Here is a 19,094-nt window from a genome sequence, read left to right as displayed (position 1 = left end):
CAGGGAAGAGGCTGTCAGGGCGTGGAGGGGACGGAAAGCGTGGAGAGTTGGTGGGGGTGGGGCATTGGTGATATCTTTCTTGTGTTGGCTGAGCAGGGCACACAGAGGAAGGATACAGAAATGGAGGGAGAGGCAAGGAAGCAGAAAGTATCACGGGAATGCCCACACGGTGAGGATAAGTGGCAGGGGAGGGGCATTTAAAAGAAACAGAGAGGATGCACATGGCGGATTGAGGCTGACAGGCCCTTTGAGGAAGGAGGGCCCGAGCCCGGCAGACAGAGACGCACCTTCCTGGGCCGGGTGGTGGTGGATCCAAAAACTCTAGCCCGAGGGTCCCTTCCGGCCCGTCCTTCCCTAACCAGCCATTGCAGGTGGGCTCTCCTTGGCACTCAGAAGCAGGCCTTGCCTCCCCCACCTCCGCATCCCCTCCCTTATGGTGGCGTCCCCGCCCACGGCTTTAATAACAGCCCCTGCACAGGTGATCCAGAATCCTCTCTCGCCTGGGCCACTGTCTGAGCGCCGAGCCCTGCAGCCCCCTCTCCTGGACAGCTCCTCCAGGCCACCGCCAGGAACTGCCGCTCACCATGGACCTGCATATGCCAGCACCTCCCCGTCAATCACTACTCAATCTATCAACCAGTCGAATAACAACGCCCTGGTCCTCATCTCGTGTTCCATCCAGCGTGAAGTCAGGGGCTTAGGAGCCATGTTGGATCCTCTCTCCCTGGCCTCCCACATCCAATCCATCCGCCACGCCCGGCTGATTTTACCTCCTGATTACACCTGGAATGCCTTCTCCTCCCCGCCAGCACCCTAGTCCGGGTGGCCATCATCTCCCTCAGGAGGGCTGCAGCAGCCCCTGCCTGATCTGCCCCCTTCCACACCCCTTCACATCCTCCTCCATGGCTGGAGTCCTCTTGCCACTGGGGTTCTGATCATGTCACCCCACCCCAGAGCCCTCCAATTACAATGACAACAACCATAATAATAGTGACCAGCACTCACCGGGCACTCCCAAGGGCCCTGCACTCTTCCAGGCATGTTACCTCATTTACCCCCACAGGAGCCCTAGGAAGGGAGCCCTGTTATCACCTCAATTACCCAAGGGAGAAAACAGAGGCACAGAGAGCTTAAGCAACTTGCCCAAGGTCACCCAGCTGGCAAAAGGCAGAGAAATGGTTGAAACCCAGGCAGCCTGGGGTCACAGCCCACACCCTTAACCACCACACCATCCTGATGCACAGAGGAGACAAGAAACCTCCCAGCTGAAGCTCAGAAGGCCCTGGAGACCAGGCTTCCCACCTCCCCAGCCTTCCTCCCCTGCCGTGACCCCTCCCACTGGCCCCACTGGGCTCCAGACTCCTCCAGCCTGCCTGCGCGCCAGGCTTCCTCCCCACGCGGGGCCTTTGTACGTGCTGCGTCTGTTGCCTGAAATCCCCCGACTGATGCCCACCCACCCCGACCCCGTCTCCTACTTCCCTTCCAGTCAAACCACTCCTCTAGGGAACTTCGGCTGACTCGGTGCCCTCACGCACGCACTCCCATGCACCCTGAATTTTTCCTCCACGCATTTTTAATACAGGCTGTATTCGTACGTCGTGGGTGTGTGAATAACTGTTCTCCCAGATAGCCTTAAGTGTGGCCAGAGCAGCCATTGTGTCTTCCTTGGTCCCAACGTGTCCCCGCGGCTGTCCCACCGGCAAGCACTCGGTAGGCACTCCAAAAATGTTTGCGGAATGGATGAACAAAGCCCTGGCAGAGGGAGGCGGTGGACCCGGCGCCCGGCTCCGTGCCCTCCTCGCCTTTGCACGCTGACCGCCAGAGGGCGCCGTAACCCGAGAAATGGCCCGGCCGCCTGGGTCGGCCCGCAGCCAGGGTCGCCTCCTCCGGGGATGGGCCGGGTGGCTCCCCGAAGCGCTGCGGGGCGGCTGAAGCCTGAGCCCCGGTTTGGCCCCTCCCCTGCCGCTCTCCGGCTGTGTGAGCGGCGGACGCTCGGCGCAGTGCTCCCATCTGTCAACCGGGAGTGGCGAGCCAGCCGCGCGCCCCCAGAGCTGGCGCCTCGCGTCCCACTGAACTCTGGCGACGGCAGAAACCCTCGCTGCCGCTGGGAGAACGGGGCCCAACCAGGGCATGGAAGACAGCGATCGCTAGGGACGGCCTGTGGAGGCCCTCCGAGACACTTCGTGACACCAAGTGAGATGTTTTAACAGACCCAAAGAGTCCTAATCTCGAGGTCAACCTTGATTGACCCAGACAAGGCTGTTGGTTTTGTAGCATCAGCGATGCCATCGGGGGTAATGTCCTTCCGTCCGCAGGGCAGCGCGGGTCCCTTCAGATCCCTGTGAGAAAGGCTGACCGCCGTCCCCGGGTAGAGGGGAGCCATGGAAGGGTGAGGAGGGAGAGACGTGGTCGGATTTGCAGTTTCCAGCACGCGGAGCAAGGGCCGAGAGGGCGGGGACGGGGCTCCCGGCAGACGCTGGGTCCGAGTCCCCGCCCACTCCCCACAGCCGCGGGACATTGGAGACTGACTTAGCCTGCAGTGCCTCAGTTTCCTCATCTGTTAACAGACGATAAGAGGGGTGTTTATAAGGATTAAATGAGAGGACCCGTGTGAAGCGCACGCCTGGAGGGAGCGCTCGGCCCACGGTAGGCATTGCTGTCAGTCCCAGAGAGAAATCGTGATCCGTGAGCGTGTCGTTTGTGAAGACCAAAGGGATGAAGCCTTGAAGGCCCTCTGTACGGGCCCCGGAGCACAGGGGCGCCTTATAACACGACCCGGCCGTCCCCGTGCCCTGCGCCAGGTGGTCCAGCGCTGGGACCGCCGCCTGGCCTGGCCTCCCACCCCCTCCTCCGGGCGCCCTGGCGGGACCGCCCTCGTGACCCAGCTTCCTGTTTGCGATGCCAACGCTGGAGGGAGGAAGTCGGTGCCCCCACCCTGGGGCCCGAGGGCAGGAATGTGGACGTGCTGACGTCAAAGCGTGTCCCGGTCCCGGGGAAGTCGGGATGGGAAGGGCTTCCTGCAAACCAACTTTGATCCCAGGCCTGAGCTGGGGTTGTAAATCAGCCCTGAGGGAGCCCAGCCACCGAGCTTCCTCTGATGAACGCCCTGGGGTCGAGTCAGGGTCCTACCCCCACACCGCTGTGCCGGCGGGCGCATCACCTGCCCCTCCTAGCCTCAGTTCCCTCGCCTGTCGAGCAGGGATATATGTGCATCTCAGCGTCCTTCGTCCATCGGATACATCTTGCAGGGCTGAGCCTGCCTGGCTGCGGGGGGCTCCTTGGGGGAAGGTCCCCTGGCTGGTGACACGGGGTGGAGGCTCTGAGGCTGCCAGACAGAGGCACGAAGCATTTCTGGAGGTGGCTGCAGGGAGGTTTCCCAGCATTAGGCCTGTGACTCAAGCTGAAGCCTAGGCCCAGGCACTTCCTGACCTAGTGACTCAGTTTCCCCTGCAGAGGCATCCCACAACGCCTGCTTCTCAGCCTGGCAGAGGCATTGAGGCCTGGCTAGTGTGTGTCTGTGGGGGTCCCTAGTGATGCCATTTATCAAGTGCTTCCTGAGCACTCAGGGCTTTACGTATGGGTTGTCACTTGGTTCCCAATCCAGCTCGAAGAGGTAGAGACTGCGATTAGTCCCATTTTACAGAAGGGTAAACTGAGGCTCGGAAAGCTGAAGGAAGTTGCCCAAGATCTCAGAGCTGGGAAGTGGCAGAGCCAGAAAAGAGTGCTGCTGCGACATCGTGGCAGGCCCTCCCTTGGAGAGGCCTCCTGACGGACAGGCGGGGCCCTTGACGGTGGCAAGGCCATCATTCAGAGTGCGCACCGGGAATCTATCCCACAGAGGGTCTCCCAGCCCCTATGCCCACCTGCCCTGTGGGCCCCGGATCGTGAGGAGTTGACGTGGACAGAAACTTGGGCTCAGGTCGCCTTCCCTGTTTCACGTTGTTCACTTGGATCCCCCCAGCACTGGGCTCAGGGCCTGGGATCAGTCTCCCCTCTGCCCCACACTCTCTGGAATCCATGGTCTAGATTCTCCACCTCTGGAGCCTCAGTTTCCCCAGCTGTGATGCTGGGTGAGGGAGTGCACGCCCAAGGTGGGCAGAAGGATGTGCTGAGGAGGACTCAGAGCAAGGCCCTGGGCATCCAGAGAGGGAGTAGCTGTGAGTGGACCTTCCCGGGAAGGGCACCAGGAGTAGTTTCCAGAACCTTCTACAGCCCTCCAGCCTCTCCTGCCCACCCTCTCGCTCCCTCTCTGCCTTTCTCCAGGACGCTGCTCAGCCCCACTTTGGGGCCAGACAGACCTGGGTTCGAATCCACTGGCCAGTCGCTGGCCGTGTGATGTTGACCATTCTTTCTCTTGCTGAGCATGCTTCCTCATCTCTCTATATAAATACATGAGGAGAAGGCAGCCACATTTCAAGGCTGTTGGAGATTAAGACATCGTGTCTTGAAAGCACTTGGTACAATGTCTGACAATCATTTAATAAATCACAGCTATTGTTATTGCTATTGCTGGCATGCATTTATAAATGCCCAGACAGCAGGAAGGGCTCCTTGGGGCATAAGAGCCCTTTCCCCAGGTGCCCAGCAGGTGGCGGCAGAGGCCCCTTGTTCCATGAAATCTTCACATCGTTGGTGAGAAACCCAATTTAGAAGTTGTGGAGGTGACCGAGCTTCAGTGCCTGTTAATCCCACCCTCAGAAGCTCCTGAGCACCCCAGCAAAGGCCCCAGGCCCGAGGCAGGGAGTGCAAGAGAAAGGCAGGGACCTCTGGACAGTGGGCACCTGGGGAAGGAGAGTACTGCCCACTGCAAAAGAAAGCTTGGTTTCAGCTCTTGCGGATAAGTACCCAGAAGTGGGGTGGCTGGATCATATGGTAGTCAACTTTTAACTTCTTGAGGAGCCTCCATACTATCTTCCATAGCGACCGCATCATTTTGCATCCCCATCAACAGTGTGCGAGGGTTTCAATTTCTCTACATCCTCACCAACACTTGTCTTTGTTTTTTTGGTAACAACCATCCTCACAGGTATAAGGTTTTGATTTGCATTTCCCTGATGATCAGTGACGTTGAGCATCTTTTCATGTACCTGTTGGCCATTTGTGTGTCTCCTTTGGAAAAATTCAAGTCCTTAGTCCATTTTTCAATTGAGTTATTCAATTTTTTGCTGTGGAGTTGTAGGAGTTCCTTATTACTTTGGCTATATACCCCTTATCAGACACATGGTTGGTAAATATCTTCTCCCACTCTGTAGTTGTCTTTTCACTCTGTTGATTGTCTCCTTTGCTGGGTGGAAGCTTTTTAGTTTGATGTTCGCTGTAGCACTATTCACGACAGCCAAGATGTGGGAACAACCTGCATGTCCATGGACAGAAGAAGGGGTAAAGAAAATGCAGTATATACATACAATGGGATATTATCCAGCCTTAAAAAGCATGGAAATCTTGTGATATGTAACAGCACGGACGAAATTTGAGGACATCGTTCTAAGTGAAATAAGCCAGTCACGGAAAGACAAGTACTGCCGAGTTTGGCTTATGTGGGGTCACCAGAGGAGTCAAACTCATGGAATCAGAGAGTACGCTGGCAGTTGCCAGGGGCCGGGGGCATGAGGGAGGGGAGGGGTAATGAATGGGTATAAAGTTTCAGTCGTGCAAGATGAATAAGGTCCAGAGATCTGTTGTACAACATTGTGCCTCTAGTTAACAATACTGTGCTGTGCATTTAAACATCTCTTGAGAGTCAATCTCATCCTAAGTGTCTTACCGTAATAAAACAAAAATTTAAAAAGTAAATAAAGCAAGCTCAGGTGAAAGCCATCACCGAAATCTGAGAAAGTACATTATCATCGTCACTCAAGGGGACATTACCATTAAGATTCCCATTCTAGAGATAGTGAAACTGCAGGTCCAAGAGGGGAGGTGATTTGTCCAATGTCACACCAGTCAGGGAGTGGCAGACCCAAGACTTGAACCCAGGTCTTCCCCACAGGGGCAGATGGTTCCCTGGGCCCCGAAAGCCTCAGAGCCATCTGGAGGGCCATCCCCCCTCAGGGCTACAAGTTCTCTGGCTGCAGCCCCTCAGGATCCCTTGAGCTCACCCATCAGCAGGTCCAGTCCACTTAACCTGCAGAGCCCCACTCTCCCTGACGCCACCACTCCAACACACCCTGTCATCTCTCCCCGGATGGCCCTGTTTCCTTCCTTCCTCATCCTGTGACAGGCTAACATGATCTTGTTTACCTGTGTGTGTTCATCTCCTCCATCAGACTGCACCCTAAACCCTGCGAACCTCTCCAGCCTTGTGCCTCAATCCCCCAAACCCTGGACTCCACATTCCGCCACTTTGGTGTGCTTACGTTTTCCTGAACAAACACACTGTGTGTGAGAGCAAGCGCGAGTCCATCTCACTCATCCCTCTCTCCCCAGAGCTTACACTGCACCTGGCACAGCAAAGGGGCTCCGTGAAGATGAGTGGATGACGGACAGAGGTTGAATGGATGTGGACAGATGGATGGATGGATGGATGGATGGATGGATAGAGAGCTAGATGGATGGATAGACAGACAGATAGATGGATGGATAGACAGACAGACGGATGGATAGGTGGATGGATGGATGGATGGATAGATGGATGGACAGATGGATGGACAGGTGGACAGATAGGTGGACAAAAGGATGGATGGATGGATGAATAAATGGATGGATGGATGAAAGACTATTTGGCTTGAGCCTGTGTTGTCCCCCGACTCACAAGGAGGTCAGAGCATATAGTGACCCAGGTAAAGGGTCCTCCAGTGTGGGACTATCCAGAGTGGGGGCAGGTGTCAGTGCTGGGGATAGGCCATCAGGAGACGGTGGCAACCTCTTGTGTGCACAGAGCAATGGTGAGTGAACCCTAGAGCATCTCCTGGAAAGGGCAGGAGCAGGTGGAGTTCCCCGAGCTGGGCGCGGGGCAGCGAATATGCTGAGGCTCTGACTCAGCCAGGCGCTATGGGAGTTTGAGAAACTGGGTACAAACACCCAGCCCATGCACAGACACGGCCCTGGACAAGGCACGAAGGACTGTCGCTTGTGGTGCCATGACTGAGCTTCACCGTGGTCCTTGAAGCAGGTGGGATTCTGCCCATGGGGCAGAGGAAAAAACCGAGGCTTCCAGAGGGAAAGTAACTAGTCCAAGACCACCCAGCCAGAGAATGGCAAGGCTGCGATGGGGGCCGGGGCAGGGTGACCCAGTCTTTGCCTACCGTGCCGGGTAGGGCCTCTCTGGGGAGCCAGGCTCCTAGGTGGCTCAGGAAGGGGTGGAGGCTTGGGGCACAGGGACTGTGGCGCCAGGCTTGAGAGAGTCCCCCAGTGCAAACTCCAGGCCTTCCCCTCCAAGCTGGCCCAGCCCCCGAATGACCTTCCCCAGTGCAATGTGACCACGTCGTGCTGTCCTTTGGAAACCTTCAGCGGCTCCCAGTGGTACAGGGTCAAGCCTCAGATCTCCATTTGGCCTTCTGGTTCCTTCCTACCGTGACCCCATGGCCCTCTCCAGCCTCCTGTTCAACCCCAAGCCTTGTGCCCTGCACGCCACCACCCTGACGTGCTGTGGATTCTCCTGAATTAACACACCACGCGTGCTCTCTGAGGCCGCACACCTTTACACGGATGAAGCCCTCTGTGGGGGGGCGCCTTCCCGCTCTCCTTCACCCCGATGGATCCTGCACAGTCTTCAAGGTGTAGGTCTGGCTTCAGCAACCGTGTCTGACCCGCCCCCGTCACCTGGGCTGCTGAGGCAGTCCACCCCTCCATGCTCCAGTTACATGCTCTGCTGAACTCCACCATCAGGGCAGTCACCACAGAGCAATAATTATCCGGCTACCAGTCTGCCTCCTCTACTAGGCTGTGAATTCCAGGAGGACGGGCTTCGTGACGTACTCACCTCTGGAACCGCACGGCCCGACACAGCACCTGGCTGGAGTCTTTGTTATTATTTGTGGAAGGAAGGAGGGAGGAAGAGAGGAGGGAGGGAGGAGAAAGGAGGGAGGATGGGAGGAGGGAGGAGGAGGATGGCAGGGAGGATGAAGGGAGGGCGGGAGGAAGGAGAGCACTTTACAGTTTGCGCAGTGTCCCTTCACGGATATTATTTTATTGAGAAGTTGGCCGGAAAGGAAACCTGCAGGGACGGGTCCACCTGACGCCACAGTGCTTTGGAGATTTTTGCTAAATCTGCAGGCCACGTATTTTTTAACTTAACCTTTGTTTTTAATTGGCTCGTTGAACTAAATGTATCTTAAAAGGAAATGTTACATCACTACCCCAAATGGAAAACTAGACTCGCTTCCTATCAACAGAAAGTTGCCATAAAATGAATATAATAGAGCTTACCCCGTGCCAGGCACTCCGGGGGGCACTTTACCAACATTAACTCATTCATCCCCACAACGATGCTACGATGGGGTGCCGTTATAGCTCTAGTAGGCAGACGGGGAGACTGAGGCACACAGCTCTTAAGTAACTTGCCAAAGGTCACAGCTGAAAAGTAAGCAGGGTTACCATTCGAAACCAAGCAGTCGGGCTCTAAGAAACAAACAGATAAATAAAACAACGTTGTGGCTTCCCTCTAAATAGCGTTGCCTTCCGCAGGCTCCTGCTTGAGGCCTCTGCCTCCTTGTTCCAAAGGAATATCAGCAAGTGCTGAAGAGGCGTTCAAGCCACAGTAGCACCACCTGAGACATTCTCCTTGAAGTCGGCAGAGAGTGGAAGGAGAAGCAGAAAAGGAATGCATTTCTCACAGCGTGATTGACGGTGATTTAACGCCAGGCCTGTGTGGAACCGTCTCTGCTAGAGCCAGGAGAACGCGGCCACATTCGGGAAACCCTGCAGCAGAGGCGCCCCCACAGCACGACCGGCGCCCAGCGTTTTAGCTCAGGACATCGTCCACTGTCGCAGGAGGCAGAGCCAGAGAGCAGCTAAGCAAGGTGTTAAACTAAATGAACAAGAACAGGCAAAAACCTAATATTAAATGCAAATAAAAGCAAGTTAATCTAACTGTAGAGCAAATTGGTCTCATATACTGTGATAGCATGATACCACAGAGAGCAGAAAAACAGTGACTCCAAGCAACCTCTCAACACAGCCGAAAGACAAGGGTACCTTTGCTCTAAAGGCGGCGGAACAGGAAGGAAAGCCTAAACGTTACTCGATAGGTTTACCGGTGTTCGCCACGGTTGAAACTATTTTGTGGTTGTCGTAGCACCGGGCAAATGAGCACATATATTAATGTTGATGGGAGTCAGGGTTTTCAGCAAGGGGGCGACAAATATGGAAGGGGAAGATGAGAAAGAAGCCTGTGGTGCTGGACTGGAATTTGAGAGGAAGGTATGAGCTCATGATGTAAATATATTTAAACACGAATGAAGGTTGATTTCTACCTCTGTCTGCTGAAAGGGCGTGGGGTCAACGACACCCCAGTGACAATGAGCCCACCTAGCACCCAGATCTTGGTTTCTAAAGATCACTCCCCAAGGAAAGGAACCAGGGCAAGTTGGGGAAATGGATGATTCCAAGGCTGAAACAGGAAAAATACAAGAGGAGCCCAGAACATCAAGTTTTGGCAGAAAACAAGGAATTGCCCGAAGAATGATGGGGACACATGAAAAGGATAGAGACCACCATTGCCAATGGTGGAACAATTTGAGTATTGACTTAGAGGGGACAACTGAGCACTGAGCAATGAAGGCAACAGGTTATAACATATTGACTAAGAAAGAATGCATAGAGTTACCCAGATAGATATAAAATGGAGGGAAAAGGGAGGAAGGAAAGATGACGGAGGGAGAGAAGAGTCCCAACTAACAGACAGAGAGGGAGTGATGGATCTATAAAATCATCACCTGACTACTGTCGTAGGAAAAACGCATTCATTGTCACCGGTGGGTGTGGAGGAATCGTCAAGTCAGAAGCCTCAAGGAATGATGGAGTTAGAAAATCATTTGGCTCCATGAGAGTAAAACCTGATTTAGGTGAGAAGCATCAGCGGGGAGAAGTCCGTTGTGGGTGGGCAGGAATGTCCTCGGGCTCAAAGCACCCGTTTCCATGTTACTTATTAATCCCCGAAGGGAAAGCGTACTTCACAGTGGAGAAATCTGGCAGATACCAGTTCAGCAAAGAGAACATTTGGAACCATCGGATGTCACGTGCCTCTCGACGTGAGCACTGAGACCTTGGCGGCGCTGCCAGACTTTCCTGCCAAAAACGCAGGACCTGGAGCTGATCATGAGGAAGCAACCCGACAAACCACATCCAAGGACAAGGACGCTCGACAAAACAATGGGCCTGTGTTCTGCAGAAATGTCAAGGTCGCGAAAGACACAGAGGGCTGGGGAAGTAACTGTTCCAGATTAGAGGAGAGAAAAGAGACAGGACAACTGAATGCGGGCTTAATCCTGGGCTGCATTTCAGATGGGGGAAAAAAACACTGCCACGGTACTATCGGGACAATGGGCAACATCTGAACATAAATTGTACACAAGATAATTGTACTGTATCAAATGTGTACTGTGATTATACAGGGGGTACTGAGGTATTTAGGGGCAAAGAGTCACGATGTCTACAATGTACTCCCAAAGGGCTAAACAAAATAAAAATAATAAGAAGAAGAAATATGGGGCCAGCCCTGTGGCGCAGCGGTTAAGTTCACACATTCTGCTTCAGCAGCCCAGGGTTTGCTGGTTCAGATCCTGGGTGCGGACCTACCCACCGCTTGGCAAGCCATGCTGTGGCAGGTGTCCCACATAAAATAGAGGAAGACGGGCACAGGTGTTAGCTCAGGGCCAGTCTTCCTCAGCAAAAAAAAAAGAGGAGGATTGGTGGCAGGTGTTAGCTCAGGGCTAATCTTCCTCAAAAAAAAGAAGAAGAAGAAGAAGAAGAAATAGAGAGAGAGAGAGAGATTGAAGCACCTGAGTCAAAACATTTCCCACCCGTCAGTTTAGAGCAGGACTTCTCAACCTGGTTATCACTGACATTTTGGACCAGAAATTTCTCTCTCCCTTTTGTTTTCTAGATTTGGATACAGCAATTCCAAGTTCATCACTTTGTTGTAATGATGTAATCTCCAGGGCTATTGGGGATAACCACCCGATACTATGAGATTTGGTACCACGTGGTCCTAGAGGGGACCCCGTCAGTGTCTGCTGGTGTGTATATATAAACAAGTTCGTATATTTCCTTGCTGAAATTATCTGTATCTTTTCTCTTTTGTCTGCGTGAGAGAGATATATTAAAATTATCCTAAATTAACTGTGGATTTGTAAATTTCTCCTTTTATATATTAGAGGTTATGCTTGTAGGTGCATACACGTTTATGATTGTTATGGCTTCTTGAAGGATTTTCCCTTTGGTTCTATGTATTTTCCTTCATAATCCCTATTAATATATTTGCTTAAAGTCTATTTGTCTGATATTCATATCGCTATGACATTGTATTGGTTTTAGTACATTTAGTACATTGTATTGGTTTAGTACAGCATAATGATTTGATATATGTACGCATTGTGAGGTAAGTTTAGTTAACATCCAGCACCACAATTTTTTTGTCATTGTCATGAGAACCAGAAAATTCCCTATTGTAAGGGACAGTCACCACATGCTGTGCATTGCAGGATGTTTAGCAGCATCTCTGGCCTTACCCACTAGATGCCAGTAGCAGGCCCTAGTTGTAATAACCAAAACTGTCTCTAGCTGTTGCCTCCGGAACCGCCCCTTCGAGCAAGAAGCTGAGGGGCCCCTGCTCTAGGTGAAGACAGACGGGTGGTTATTGAACCACTCTTGCAACTCTTCTGTGGATTTGAAATTTTTCCAGATAAAAACTTGAAAAATGATAGACCATACAGCAAAGGAAGATGGCTGTGGGCGTGGAGGCGTTACTCCTCCGGCCGAGTTTCTATAGCTCTGTCGCCCCTGCCGCCTGGGAGCTCCTTGGGGGCAGACGTCTTTTTCATCTCCATCGCCCCACAGAGGGCCTGGCCACAGGGATGTGTGTCAACACGGGGCAAACACATCATCGTCTACAACTGCAGATCAATTAATTGGCCATCAGATGGGATATGTCACCAGCTGACGAGGTCAGAGCCAAGAGCCAACCAAGATGAGGTAGCAAATGGAAGCCCAGACCCAAAGGCAAAGGGTAGGAAAGCAGGGTTGGGGACAGCAAGGTGGCTCAGAAGAAGACTGGCAGGGACCAGCATGTGGCCTGGAGCTCCCAGAGGGCCCAGCACGGGGTGTGGGGACTTTCAACGGGGCCAGGCAGAGAGCAGGATCCAGAGCGAACAGTGGGGAAAGGAAGTCAATCTGGCCAGTATATTGACTGGGAACAGAAGAGCTGTGCCCAGAAGGAGAAGACGTTAGGCCTCCAGCTGCAGCCTCCCCACCGCAGTCACCATTGCCACCCCAAACTGGACTAATGGAACATTCTAGAAGGAGAGACTTAGAAAAAAAGTAGGAGGAAGGGACAGTGGGGTCTGTGGGACCACATCTCTGCACAGAGCCGCTATCTCATCTGGTCTGTGCCTGAGAGCAGACAGTTGGTTGAACCCAGCCCTGCTGGAACATCTGTGGCAGTCCCTAGGCCCTGAACACAGGGTTACCCACACCCTGAGGAACTTGACTGCCCTGCCTGACCTGCCTGCCAGTGCTTCCCCGCCCTCTTCCCTACCACCAGTCTGCTCCCTCATGTCACTGCAGCCACGCTGGCCTCCTTGCTGCTCCTCAACCCAATTAAACTGCCTCCCCACCCCCGCCCCAGGGCCTTTGCACTTGCTGTTCCCTCTGTGTGGAATACCTCTCGTCCTCTGAGGCTTCCTCTCTCATTTTATACAGCTCAAATATCATCCTCTCACAGAGGCCCTACCTGACCACCAACCCTGCCCCTAAACTATTCTACCCTCACCTTATTTTCTTCATAGCACTTATCGTTTTACTCCTGAAGTGATATTTTTATTTGCTGACTTGTTAACTGTCTATCTCTCTTGCTAGACTGTAAGCTTTGTGAAGGGGGACTTGGTCCTGTCCAGAGCTGTGTGCCCTGCACTAGGACGATGCCGGGCACACAGTAAGGGATCAATAAATATTGAACGCATGAAATCCTTTAATTAATTAATTTTCCCTCTGTTCTTCGGTGAGCTTGTTCCCACCTCCAAAGGAGGAAGTGCTGACTCCACCTCTCTTCCTTTCTTGGCCAAACTCTTTTCTCCTAGCCGGTAGGGGTGGGGGATAAACGTTCTTTTGTTTTTTAAAGGGCAGAGGAGACCCTAGTAAGCATGACATTGGGCCTCCCTTCTAATAGTTTTGCTTTTAAAAGTGGATTCCCCAAATGCGGGTTCTGACCAGTTCTGGAAAACCCAGCATCATCTTGGGCAGCCTTAGGTGGGGAGTGGCCTCTGAGCCTCGCCCCTGCTGTTCCCTCTGCCTGGAAGGCTCTTCCCCTCCCTCTTTGCGTGAAGACCTCCTGCTGACCTCAGATATTGGCTTGATGCGGTCCTCGCTGAGAATGCTGAGAAGCCTTCCCCAGATCCCCAGTCGGCATCAGTCTCTCCCGTGAAAGGCCCACTCCCTTCGCAGCAGGGCCCACAACTCTAATTCACTACTGTCGGCTCATTGGTTGGCTTGCTGCCTCCTGCCCCAGACGGTCAAGCCCAGGCGGGCCAGGGCCTTGCTCATCTTTGTCCCACTGTGCATCCAGTGCCCGGCACCCTCCTGGCCACGAGGAGGTGCTCGCTGAGCACGTGCTGGAGGAATGGGTGAAGAGACCCTCCCCGGAAGCCCCCAGTGCACTGAGCCCACCTCCTGCCCATCACTGGGAGACCATCTGCACCCCTCCTGCGGGTCAGAGAACCCCACGGTCCAGCCGCTCTCTCTCCTCCCTAGTGACCCAGGACTGCTGCTGGAAAACTGCCGGAGACGGGAACTCACCTCCTCCCCAACCCTGGGCTAGGCACGGGGTGGGGGGCCTGGGGGCCCTCTTGCTCTCCCGGCCATGGGCGGGGGCTGAAGTGAAGACCCTTCCCTTAGGAAGAGCGCGTCCTCAGTCCCTTGCTGCCACAGCGACCTTCCCCTTTAAGACCTCGAAGGGCACAGGTCCTGGTTCTCAGAGTCGTCAACCTCTTCCCCTGCCCGCCCCCAACCAAGGCCTCCCTGGGGCTCCCCATGCCCTCAGAGAAAGCCCCGACCCCTAGCCCTGCGTTCCAGTGCTTCAGCACGTGCAGCCCGGCCTCTCGGGCCTCATCTGCGGCCCCTCCTCCACCCCGTCACTGCTCAGCATTTCCAGGGCACCCGGGCCCTTCACAGCCTCAGGAGTGTGCACAAGAGGACGTCGTCCGGCAGGGGCAGAGCCGGCCGGCTCTGGACACCCCGGCTTAGCAGCGGTCCGGAAGCCCAGGAGCGCAGCAGAACTCCGGAGCTCCTCCCAGGAGCTCCACGCGCGCCAAGTGTTCTGCAGGAACTCATTTACCCTCGCGACAAACCTGCAGTGGGCCCTGAATGCTAGTTAAGTATTTACTGTGGACCACACGCTGTTCTGGTATGGGGGCGCAGCAGAGAAAAAACCACAAAATCCCCTGCCCTCTGCAGCGCACACTCCGTGACGGGAGGACACAGCCACCTGAAGTACATACAGGGTGTGTTAAACAGCGATTAGAGCGTGTGGAAAACAAGGCAAGCGGGCGTCAGGGGGGTCTGGGGCGACAGAGGCCGCCCTTTAAATACTGGAGTCAGATGGAGGACATTTAAACAAAGACCCAGCAAAGGCAAGAGAGCCAGCTAGGCCGGCATCTAGGGAAGAGCATTCCAGGCAGAGAGAACAGCCAGGGCGATGCATCAGGGAAGGATGTGCAGGACAGGGGGAGCCCAGGGTGGCCGGCCAGAGCAAGCAGGGGAGAGCGGTGGGAGGCGGCAGGGGTGGGGGAGGCGCGGGGCACACATGTGACGTCAGTGATGGGGAGGCACTGCAGGGCGCTGAGAAGGAGCATCATGGAGCCGGGGTGCAAGCAGGGAGGTGAGGCCGTGGTGGCTCTGAGCAGCGGGGTAGAGCTGGTGGGAGAAAGATGTGATTGGGTTCTGGAAACATCAGGAGGTCGAGCCGCCTGGACTTCCTGGTAGCTCAGATGTGGGGGTGAGAGAAAGCTGAGCCAAGGGCGTCTCCGAGGTTTCCATCTGACCCCTAGAAGGACAGAGGTGGCAGCTCCTTTACAGCTGAGGAAACTAAGGCACGGAGAGCCAAGGACCTGCCCAAGATCACACAGCTGGCCGTCGCCGAGCTGGAGTTTGAACTCAGGCCTCTGGTTTTGGAAACTTCGAGCTCCCCAATCCGCTGTGGTGGTCAGCAGATGTTGAACTTTGAAAGAAGAGTTTTCGAGAGAGAGACAGTCAGTGCCCCGACTGGAAATGCGGCCACTTCCACGGTTGGAATGGGAAGAGCAGCCCAGACCTGGGCTCAGTAAGCACCCAGTTTGCTGGGTTCCCTGGAGGGCTCGTGTGCCGAGGCCCAGCTGCCCTGTGGCCTCCTTCAGATGGCAGTGGCCCTGCCAGCTTGGGTGAGCCGGCCTGTCTCCTGCAGAGTCCCAGGGACGGGCAGAGCACCTGCGGGTGCCTGGTGTGGAGGCAGCTTTCTCGCCCCATCCTATTCAGGTGCCATCACCACAGAGAGCCACCAACAGAGCCAGCTCTGCACTATTTGGGCAGAACAGGCTGGAAGCGCTCCTCCTGGTCTGGAGCCCAGGCCCAGGCATGCTGGGGTGTGGGCGGGGGCGGGGCCTGGGGAATTCCCAGGGCTCAGCCGGTGCCCCAGAGGAGAGCAGAGCCGGTAGCCACGCTGCTCCTCCTGGTTCCCCTGGTGCCCAGCACCCTTCATCTCAGCATGCCCTCCCTCAACCCTGCCCAAGGACAACTGCTAATCCCAATTTGCAGATGGGGAAACTGAGGCTGAGAGAGGCAAGGTTGCTTGGCTGAGGTGAAACAACCAAGAAGTGTTGGTACCGGTTTGAATCCCGAAGCCTGTGTTCTTTCCCTCTGTCACAGGCCTCTCACAGAGCCCAGCAGGAGGGCAGTTAATCTCTGAAAACCAAAAGGTTTTTCATAAATTTGGTCCCAAAAGTCATTTGGCAAGTCCCAAGCCCACCACTTAGCTGCAAGGACCGGGGCCAGTGATTTCACCTTCCTGGGCCTCAGTGTTCTGCAGAAAGATCTGTAAAACGGGAGAGTGACCACGCCTTCCTCACCAGCCGCCATGAGGCCTGAGTGACCGTGTGTGTGGCCAGTGGTCTATGTTGACCACGCCCTCTGGTGATCCTGGCACCCGCCCATGTTTGGGCACTGCTCTTTAGGGCATCAGCCTGACCGTGTCACTTTTCTGCTCTAAACCCTTGGACGGCTCCCCATCACCTTCTGGAAAAGTCCAAGAGCCTTAGCATGACCTGAGCTGATGAGAAGCTACTTGTTAATAGTCTATATCATTTGCAATACTTTGCATATTCATACATTTTGATGCAGAAACATCAATATGTTTTTCTAATAGAAGACCCCTCATTGGATGTGCTGTGTAATATATGGTGTATTTCCCTTTTTAGAATCTGAAAAACTCAGAATTGTGAAAGCTCCCGCCTGAGGGTCTGGACAAGGGCTGTGGACCCTCAATGCTATGAGGCACCCGCCAGGCACCAGCTGAGCACGTTGCCCTGGCGATGGTGTTTAATCCTCACAGCGACCTAAGCAGGCGCTTAATTATCGTGCCCATTTGACAGATGAGGACACTGAGGCTCCAAGCAGTGAAGCAGCTTGCCTGGCTCACACAGGAAGAGGCCAGACTCTGAGCCTAGACTCCAACTGGGAGCCACACACGCAGCCATCACACACCATCATTTTCTCCTGCCTCCTGCACTGGGGCCCCAGCACCCAGGACTGAGACCCCGGTCACCGACACCCTCCAGCAGGGTGTCATCTGACTGGAAAAACAGGCCGAGCACCTACACCAGTCAGGGCCACCGGGGGAGGGCTTCCAACGCTGGTTAGAGCCCTTGGACCTTATCCAGAAGACCGTGGGGAGACATGGAAGGTTCTAGAACAGCAAAGTGACATGGTCAGGTTGATGCCCTATAAGTGTAGTACCCAAATATGAGTGGACACCCGAATCCCCCAGCAGGCTTGTTAAACACAGACCCCTGGGCCCCACGCTGGAGTTCCTGATGCCCAGGAATTTTCGTTTCTAGCAGATTCCCAGGTGACGCTGCTATGGTTATGGGGACCCCACTTTGGGAATTGCTGCAATACAGTGGGGTGGAGGGTGGCAGGAGCACCAAGCACTTACCAGAATGAGGGCTGCCGTGTATGTGGTGCCAGGAACGAGCCACACTGGTCACTTAGTCCTCCCAGCTCACAGGCGAGGAAGCGGTGACACTCAGGGAGGAGAAACTGTGCACGGGCCACAGACTGGTAGGTGGGGCAGGGACTCCCCTCTGGGGGCTGGGGCTCCAGAGGGATCCTGTTACTACCGCACCTCTGAGATAGGGCCTCAGACGGGGCCCTTGGAGGACAGGCCTGGGTGCTCTCTCCTTAGCAAGCTGCACAAACCGTCACTATGTCAGAGTCCGTGAGTCAGGCGCGCAGATGTGGGGCTGCTGCGATCCCAGGCTCTGGCCCTTCACCGGCTCTTCCAGGCCCCCAGCTGAAAGGGTCGGCCCTAACTCCCCGCCACTGCACGAGCAGGCCACGCCAGGCCACGAGCAGGTTCAACCAGGCCAGGTGGCAGCTGCTGCAGAGGGGGAGAAAGGGGTCATCAGGGTGAACCCAGAGACCCCCCACCCCTGGAGAAGCCCGTGCCCTGCCTCCACTTCCCCAAAAGGCGCAGCAGGGAATCAGGGTAACTTGCAACGTCACTGTTCTCCAGCAGGTCCTAGCACTCAGCACCCCCTGGAGGGACCCAGCTTGGAGATGGCCCTCCTCCCTGCACCCCCAGGAAGGGACAGCACTGGGGGATCAGTGGCTGTCCTCTCTCTGCTCCCAACAAGACTCCTCGTCCTGGGCCTGTTCCTGGCCCAGTGACCTTGAGCCCCGGTCTGGGCATCTTCCCCTGGGCCAGCCTCACAGGCTGCAAGTGGGGAGGCTGCAGCAATGCTGGGACCCCGCTCCCTGAGCAGCTAACCCGTGCCAGGCACACCCCCTCCCCCTCCGCCACGGGCTTTGATACGCCTGTGCTCTCCACCCCTCTCCCCAGCTCTGCTGGTCTGCTTCTCTCTAGGACAGGCCTGGGGACATCCCACCACCGCCACCGCCACCTCCCAGGCCTGTGCTCACGCAGGTCTTATACATCTGAGAGTTCGTGGGTTTTTTCAAAGAAAAAGTGAAAGATGGGACGCCAATAAAGCAAATCATTAGGTGTTGAATAGGAGAAAGGGGTGCTTGTCGGCAGTATGATTTTCTGGACTTTTCCATGTGCTTGAGATAGACCCACGCTGGCCCAGTGAGCCTGAAGCTGGCCTGGAAGGAGGGAAGTGCGACTGAGGAACTGGGTCAGGAGCCGGCCAAGCTCCTCGCTGTCCAGATGTGGTGGAGAAGACGGGAGGGCATGACTCACCAAGAAATGCCGGACCATCTGGATGTTTCTGAAACTCAGAAGTCCCCCATGCCCTTGTCAGCTCCTGGCTGCCCAACCAGCAGAGTGAACCACGGCTGCGCGTGGGGACGCCCGTCAGCATTCTCCTCTCAGACCCCATAGAAGGGAGCGCGTGGGGAAGACCGGGATTTCAGACCATCTCTGGGAGCCCCGTGGTTCCAGCAGGAGCCCCAGTGCCTCCACCCTGACGCCCGTGGTGGGGGGCCTTTGGGCCCTGCAAGCCTGTCGGGGTGGTGGAGCCAGCTCCCAGTCCCCCAACCCCGGGCCTGGCGGAAAGCCCCTCTAGCGGGCCAGGGCGGCTGGCCACAGCCTGTTGTGCTGTTGCTAAGTTCTGTGCTGATCAATCTGGGCCTCACGGGTTTTTCCTCTGGTTTCGTGTTCTGACGGGAATGCGCGAATCTGGAGCGAGTTACTCGCAGCCGCAGCATTCCAGAGGGTGTGACGCTGCCAG

The 19,094-nt window shown here is 55.2% G+C and overlaps 2 long non-coding RNA genes across 2 annotated transcripts in view; both read right to left on the bottom strand.

Moving 5' to 3' along the window:
• Positions 1–19,025, bottom strand: part of LOC103542908 (uncharacterized) — a 33,350-nt gene extending 14,325 nt beyond the window's left edge. Inside the window, exons 1-2 of the long non-coding RNA XR_011525057.1 lie at positions 18,605–19,025; positions 17,339–17,782 (exon numbers count right to left, since the gene is read on the bottom strand). This is a non-coding gene — a long non-coding RNA (uncharacterized lncRNA). The remainder of the gene's footprint in view (positions 1–17,338; positions 17,783–18,604) is intronic.
• Positions 4,459–10,169, bottom strand: LOC139075036 (uncharacterized). Its single transcript, XR_011525056.1, has 2 exons — positions 9,876–10,169; positions 4,459–5,353 (listed from the first exon to the last, which is right to left on the bottom strand). It is a non-coding gene; the product is annotated as an uncharacterized lncRNA (long non-coding RNA).
• Positions 19,026–19,094: the final 69 nt, after the last annotated feature.

The sequence above is a fragment of the Equus przewalskii genome, chromosome 13, assembly GCF_037783145.1.
Source record: "Equus przewalskii isolate Varuska chromosome 13, EquPr2, whole genome shotgun sequence".
NCBI lineage: Eukaryota > Metazoa > Chordata > Mammalia > Perissodactyla > Equidae > Equus > Equus przewalskii.
The sequence above is the reverse complement of the archived record's forward strand: the minus strand, read 5'-3'. Positions and strand labels throughout refer to the sequence as shown.